This window comes from Monopterus albus, unplaced genomic scaffold (genome assembly GCF_001952655.1).
Source record: "Monopterus albus unplaced genomic scaffold, M_albus_1.0 scaffold21.1, whole genome shotgun sequence".
NCBI classification, from domain to species: domain Eukaryota; kingdom Metazoa; phylum Chordata; class Actinopteri; order Synbranchiformes; family Synbranchidae; genus Monopterus; species Monopterus albus.
In genome coordinates, this window is record NW_018127901.1 from 1,856,142 (window position 1) to 1,863,816 (window position 7,675).

The window sequence follows — 7,675 nt, forward strand, 5'->3', positions numbered from 1 at the left end:
GAGCACTTAGACCCTTCATCAAAGGATCTGCATTTGACAGATAACTGTAATTCCCTCACTCTAGACTGTGTTTACTGACCTCACATGAAAGTAGCTTTGCCCTGTGCATTGTGGGAGATTTGCATCCCCTCTACTTTAGAGTACTTAGGAATGCAGAAATGCAGTGTCATGTGTTTCTTTATACAAAAACTAGACATGTCAGTGCAGGCAGCAGCGTGTGTCTGTGAGAGAAAAGCTGAGTGCTTCTCACAAAAATTAGGCTTCATTCTGTGTGTGCATGTTAAACTAAATGATGTTCAGGAAGCATCTAGTCTGTGTGAAGTGACGCTGGAGGAAAGCTCATAGTAATAAGTCATAATGAAAAAGTTTGTAATAACAGCAACAGAATCATTAGGTTTCATCTTCTGGGGGCCCTGAACATACAGTATACAGCGGTTGTAATGTAAATCTGTCATGACTGTGCTCACTACATTTTATTGCACCTTTGTGGCAGATTATGTGATACTGTGCCATGCTGACATTACATCCATGTCCTGGGGAGATGCCTGTTATTCCCAGAAAAAAACATTTTCTAAAGTTTAACAACCCAGTTGTTGTATACTTCCTTCTACATAATACTGTGGACTAATGCTGGCAGTAGAATAAAGGTCACGGTCATCATTAGGCTTCATCCACCAAAGACCATGAACACTGAGAACAGCTGGAATCATTAAAAAAATCATAAACTACACCAGGGAAATACTGACTCCATTAGGGTGCCACAGGAAAGGTCAGAGGTTAACCAAAATCTACCGTAAACAGCCCCTGGAGAGTGAAAATCTTTGCCAATTTTCATGGAAATGTGGCTGGCAGAAGTTGAAATATTTGTTCTGTGAAAGGAAACCTTTTTAAGATCTTCCATGTTCTTTTTAATGGGCCACAGTTTCAAAGCAGAGCACGGAGCAGAGGTCCTCATCAAGGGGGCACTTCAGATTCCCTCAATGGTGATCAGCCCATCACAGCCTTTAAGGAGTTTAAAGACATGTTTTTTCCCTTTTAAAAAGTCCACTTCTTTGGCAGAGACACTGGCTGCGGCTCAGAAAACAAAGACACAGGAGAAACACTGCCAAGAACCTCTGAGCTGGAGGCAACATCCAACATGCAGAAGAAAAGCAGCTACTGTAGGAATGGAAAAAGGAAATAATTCATCAGTGAGCCGAGGCAGAGATGTAACATCAAGTGAACCGACGCTCCAGTTTAACCCTTCAAATAAGAATTGCATTGAGCAGGAGACAGGATTTATTTGACCGTGTACTTTTTATGTATTTGAATGATCATCTGACAGAGACTGGCTTGTCAATAGAGAGGGAGTGTTTGTGAGCTCTGTGAAAGATAAGCTGGAACAGTTATGATCCTTGTGGGCAAAATAGGTTAATGCAGTACCAAACAACAAGGCTGGGATTTAAAAACGCAGCAGCATCTCAGTCGTGCTGATGTAGAAATCCTTCTCGCTTCAAAGCAGCCTCACATTGTCAGCTTTAAAAAGATCTGCAGTTGCTTGCAATTCTGGACAAATTTACATTCAGGACACCAACTTTGCTCCATAGCTGATAATCATCTTGCTATCAAATGTTTATATTGCATCACTGAAAGGTTGTTGAAATGCTTGATAGACTTTCTCGGTATGAGTCAGTCAGGGTTAAGCCACATTTTCTCTCCTTTTTCTCAGGAGAGTTTTCCCTTTCAGAGAAATGTCCAGACTTTAAATAAATAAGAAAAGAAAAATCACACAATGAAGACAAGATTTGGTTATTCATGTATTTCACCTCAGGCTTATAGATATTAAATATATTTAGAGAATCTTTGACAAAAGAAGATTTAAGCTCAAGCACAGAATTCAGCATTTATTTAATGCCAAATACCATGTATGACCTTTTTGATTTCCTTTGTACCATTGTGTAAAGGGTTAAATAATGTCCCAGTGTTGATATAAAGCAATCCTGCAGCAATTTGCTGGAACATGAACCTGAATCCCACAAACTTGTGTTTCTTGTTGAGTTAACAGCAGTGCATGGCTCAGTGGAGCTTGTTAGCAGACATAATCAACACAAGGACGAAGAGGAGCAAGAGAACTTGGAAGCGAAAGCAAAGGATGATGATGGAGATGAAAGAGCAGAGTAGGTGAGGCGCTGATGTTTAAGATACATCAATCAGCTTCATGGCTTTAAGCCTCAGAGGACGCTTCAGATCACAGTTAATATTTATAGCACAGGCTGTTATACACAAGCTTTACTGAATGTTTCTGTCCTGCTCTGAGCTCTGCTAAGTCCTAAAGTGGAGACCCGAACCTGGCCTGTACCCACATTTTAAAGACCTAGTTCAACTGAACCCACTAGTTTTTGCCAAATTTGAATTCCCAAACCCGACCCAAGTCCTCAGGGCATATTTTTGCTTTGTGTCATCCAAGGGTAATGCAACATATCCTTTGTTCTCCCCAAGAGACGTCTGGGGCCCTAGTTTGAAGATTCACAGCATTTGCTTAAGATGGACTGGAACAAGTGGTGTTTGGGTGTGTCCATGTGCATTTCGGTAAGAAGAAAATATGGTTCAAGCACCCGTGCAAGTAGAAAAGGGCTGTAGTTGATCTCCTCATTAAACCGGGTGTGTTTTGGGCGTAACATGCGATTATCCAATCAGTGTGTAACCTCACATCTTCTTTATGAGACGTGTGAGTTTGAACATTTGGCAGATTACCAGCATACTGGTGGACTTGTCAGGTTGGACGTCACTAAGAGCAGACGGGATGCTCTTACTCATTCGGAGAATACTGCATAAGGAGAAGGGTGCGCAGTTAATGAAGTAAAAAGATGTTTGATTTCAAATCTGAGGCAAGTGCGTGCAGATTCTGTTCTTAGCTAAAAACAAATTTCAGATAAAGAACACTGGTGAAAACCTCATAAGTGAATTGTTGGTGAATGAGACCCACTGTGTATCTACATGGAACATGCTGTATGATATGAATGGACTCAGACAGCTGACACAGTCAGAGAGAGAGAGAGAGAGAGAGAGAGAGAGACAGAAATGTCTTAATGAATTACATTTGAAGTGGTGCCCACATAGCCTGGCTGTTGGATGGATCTCAGCGTATCTGGGAACCTCTCTTGCATGGCATTCTCCATATCTCTCCCTCCATTCCTGTCGTCTTGCTGCTGTTGTGTTGATGAGGGCATAAAATACTTTGACACACCTCCCTGCACCTCATCCTCCATCACAAAAAAAGAGAAATGTGTGTGAGAAAGTAACCAAATCTGAACCCAACTGCATCTGGAAACCTGAACTGGCCCAGGTAGCAGAACTCTAAACTCAGTCATTCTAAATGTTGGTCACAGTATCGAGTCCACTGAAAACATTCCAGCTCTATGCAGCTTTGAGCCTTTTTTTGATCATAGTCTGGTTTTATCATTGACTCTCATGGATGTGACTGTAAAATATAAACAAATAAAATAAATGTAGAAGCTAATTTGTCACGTATTTGATCAGATGTTGATGAAAACCAAATCAGAACTAAAAAAGAGCAGGCACTGGACTTCATTAGGTGGACTGTCTGATTGTTTTTAAGACCACAAGTGGTCAGAAAAATGTTACTGTGCCTTCCCTGTGACTAGAAACAATCAGCGAACGTTTGGTGCAATTGACCATATGTTAATGTATTGAACTGTGACAGCCCAGATAAATACATGTCAGACTGTGCTACAGAGGACAGATGTACTAATCCATTATGCTGTGCTTCAGAAACTATCTGATCCCCATCAGGCTCTGAACATGAATAAGATCCTCGTTCTGTTTGTCAGCACTTGGATCAAAACCTGAGACCAAATCGGTCTCGATTTAATGAATCAGCCGGTGTTCCAGCAGGAGGCGCTGTGCTCTGCCTGCAGACGAGACCCATTAACCCACCTCACTGATGAAGAAACCCATCTGCTTGTAATTATGTTCTGGGGATGAGCAGAAATGATCCAACCACTGAGGAAATCAATCTGGGCTCCAGCCACAAAATGTTAAATTGTTTTCAGCATTCGCTCAGAACACCTACCTTAAAACAACACAGTAATAATCATCTGTCTGAGGCATATGTACAGCTGATCCATTACACTGGGAGCAGTATGTGGGCCATCTACCCGCCACCACACATATCACTCTCTTTCCCGTGTATAATCAAACTGGAGCCCAACACAAACAACAAAATGAAGGGTAATTGTGTGTCTGCCATTTGGATGGCTCTGAGATGCTTTCATTTTCATCTGTCCTTTATCCTGCAGCTGCAGCTTTCAATTACACAAGGAGAAACGCTGATCTAAAACAAACATCTAGAGGCAACGTTGCATTTTGTTTGACTCAAACTCAGATTTTCATCAGGGCATTTAGGTCCATACACATCTAGTAAACAGCAGTGGAGAAGGAACCTGGGTTATTTATCCAATAAAAAAATCTATAAAACTATGTAAAAATACAAGAAAAAGTCCTGCAGTTAATTATTATTATTTTTTTTAATTTAAGAATCAGGTATCAAAAACAAATAAGAGCTGAGTTTTGCTTTACTGTTGTGTGGGTTTTCATTTTATTCACTGCATGTTCAGAAATTTAATTTTAATTGAGTTCCAAACAACAGGCCTAAATTTGGTACATAAGTTGTTTCATAAACACTAAGAGGAGCAGAAATATAATATCTATGAATCATCTGAAAAAAGTAAACCACTGTAATTTTCTCATGTGCATCTTGGACTATAATTAGCATCTGCAAATGTGATGTCACACATCATCCTGCTTCAGGAGACTCAACAGACTCCATGCTAAGCAAAATGTAACTCTGGTTTATATGTGCAACTTTGAATTCTGAACAGTCTGTGCCCAACATTCTGACAGATACCAGAGGATGTACTCAAATCTTTATATTAGGTTTTTAAAGAAGGTCGTTAACTCGAGTTCTGTCCATGCTTTTTGTTTTCCCCTTACCTGTACAGTCATATTATTTCATATTAGTGAAAATTCTTCACTGTTGTTCAGACAATACAAACTAAAAGTAGCTTGTGTATAATTTACTTTATGTTCCATTTGAAATCAGGATCAGATTTCAGGCGGTAGAGTGTGACAGTGGCCTTCTAGTGACAATCAGAACAGCATTGTTCAGGGAATGTCAGCAGCATATCCTGCCTATTGCACCCTCACTGGTTTCCCTGTCTGTATAGAGGTTTGTACATATGTCAAATGATGCATGCCAGATGTCACCAGCTGACACAGCTGCTGCGTGGTCCATTCAACATAGCCAAGTGAAGTAAAAACATTTTTTTCTGGCAGAAAAATACATAAAATAGTCAGTGCTCCTTGTCTGAGCCTCTGTATGAGTGATCACTCTGAAACTGTGTTGGATGGTGACATCCTGTGTACAGTACTGTTTATACATTAATATCTCACACACTGTGTCGGCCCCGAGGACTGATGGCAGAGTTGCATAATCTGCATTGATTATTACTGTTTGGGAATCAGCGAGGGGTAAACTGAGCAGACATCCTGTGAACTCTGGGATACAGTTGTCCTGGGAACATGGTTGTGCTGCAGGGCAGCACAGAGAAAGCTGAACTTCTCAGTCAGCAGTTCTGCACATGTGACGCCAGTCATAGTCTCAGCTAGGTTTGCTTTTCCAGGAGAAACTTTCCTTTTTTCCCCTCCCTCTCCTACTCTCTCTTTCTGTCTTCACTGCTTTTCCATGTGTACCCAGTTGGACACTGTTGCCATAGGAACACAGCCATGAGACTGTACAGGATGTGGCTGGAGCTCAGAAGAGGAGAGCGCTGTTTGTTCATTTAGAAAAAGAAGTTGGAAATGCTTCTCTGGCTGTTTGTAGACCTTCGTTCATTTTGAGCTAAAAGACAAAATCACACAGAGGCTCAACAAAGGACAAGTCTGTGTGGGATTAGAGCTCTTCTGAGCTTTCTGTTCTCTGCTGAAATGAAAAAAAGCTAAAAGCATTTCTACAGATTCGCTGAAAGTGGGTCTGTCTTTATATTTAACTTCTGTTTCTAAATGAAACAGAAAACACAGGCCAGAACAAAAATCACATTACTTAGTGTTCTTAAAAATAAAGTGGAAAATCTGTTTTCCAACATTTTGTATTAATGTGGCAACATATGACAAGGAAAGCAGAAGTTCAAAGATAATTCTATGTCCACAGTATCATCAGTTAAAGTGGCAGCATTCGAGTCAAAACATGGTGGAACTGCAGCCAGATTCCTGATCATCTTACTGTATATGTTCCCCAACTACAGCCACTAGGAAACAATCTAAAGCCATAACTATCGAAGCTGAGGTATCACATTGCTCTACTGAAACTATAAATATTAGATTCATAAATGTTTCAGTCATAAAAATATTGTTGGAGTCAGCAAAAATCTGTAAAAACTGAAAAGAAGTAAAAGATCATCTAAATTTAATTTCCTTTCATACTGTTGATCAAAACTGAATAAAATGATATTTAAAATTTTTCACAAGTTTTCCTTTTTTTTGTTGTTGTTACAGATTTTTATACCAACAATTTAACAGTGTGTTTTCTTCTTCTTACATTTTGTAATTAGTCAAGGCAGGTTTATTTATGTAGCACGTTTCATACACAAGCAGCAATTCAAAGTGTTTTACAGACAGTAGGCAAAGAAAAAAAACAGTAGCAGCATTAATAAAACTATTAAAACCAGAATCAAATAAGTTAAAACAAAATGAAGATAAAACATTGTTAAAATGAAATAAAATACATAGAAAGAAAACAGAAATCTGAAACAGAAATCTAGCAGTTTCAGACACAAAAGCCAGTCAAACACAGTGCACAGGAAAGAGTAAAAGAGTTTTGAGTTTAGACCTGAAAGTGTCAGAGTTAGGGCACATCTCAGGTCACCGGGAAGCCGGTTCCATCTCTGAGCAGCAGAGGACCTAAAAGAATTGTATGCATCTTTGTTTAATCTTAATAATGCGAAGATCATCTGTTTGGGGGAGGGAGCTTTTGAAATTCATGGCTGACCTCTCTGCCTGACAGAGCATTTGCAGGAGGGTGTTGTGCTGGTTAAAGAATGCTACAGGTATATTCTTAGTTTCCTCCACGCTGCCCGTGCAGAGTGGAAACCCACTGATAAATTCTTATGAGCTCCTGCTGCTTTCCTCTCTTCTGCTGCAGCTTTGAACTCAGCCACTCCCAGAATTGCACTAAACAAAAGCAGCTAAGAGACAAACTGCTACACTGGCTCCACACAGCTTGTGATTTGCAGTTCACGTTATTTTTCACCACAGATAATGATCCATAGAAACCTGACTGTAGTGTCTGAGGACACATTTTAAGGTCTGGGATTTGAGTTGTGAGAGAAACTAATTAATGTAAAGTGGACAGTCCTGTTTTCTACCAGTGTCAGTAAATTTTCACTTTGTCAGGACTCACCAATCTGTAGCACATTTAGTTCAGATTTACCTTTTTATTCAATGATTTCTTTATTTAGTTGCATTTAGGTCATGGCACCTTTTTAGGTGATAGTTATGCACATGCTTGGTTAGGGTATTTATTGATTTATGTAAACATTACTAACACTGAGTGCACATGGGTAAAAATTATGACTATATTAATAAAACATTCTGTTTATTGTTATAAAAATGAAAAAGC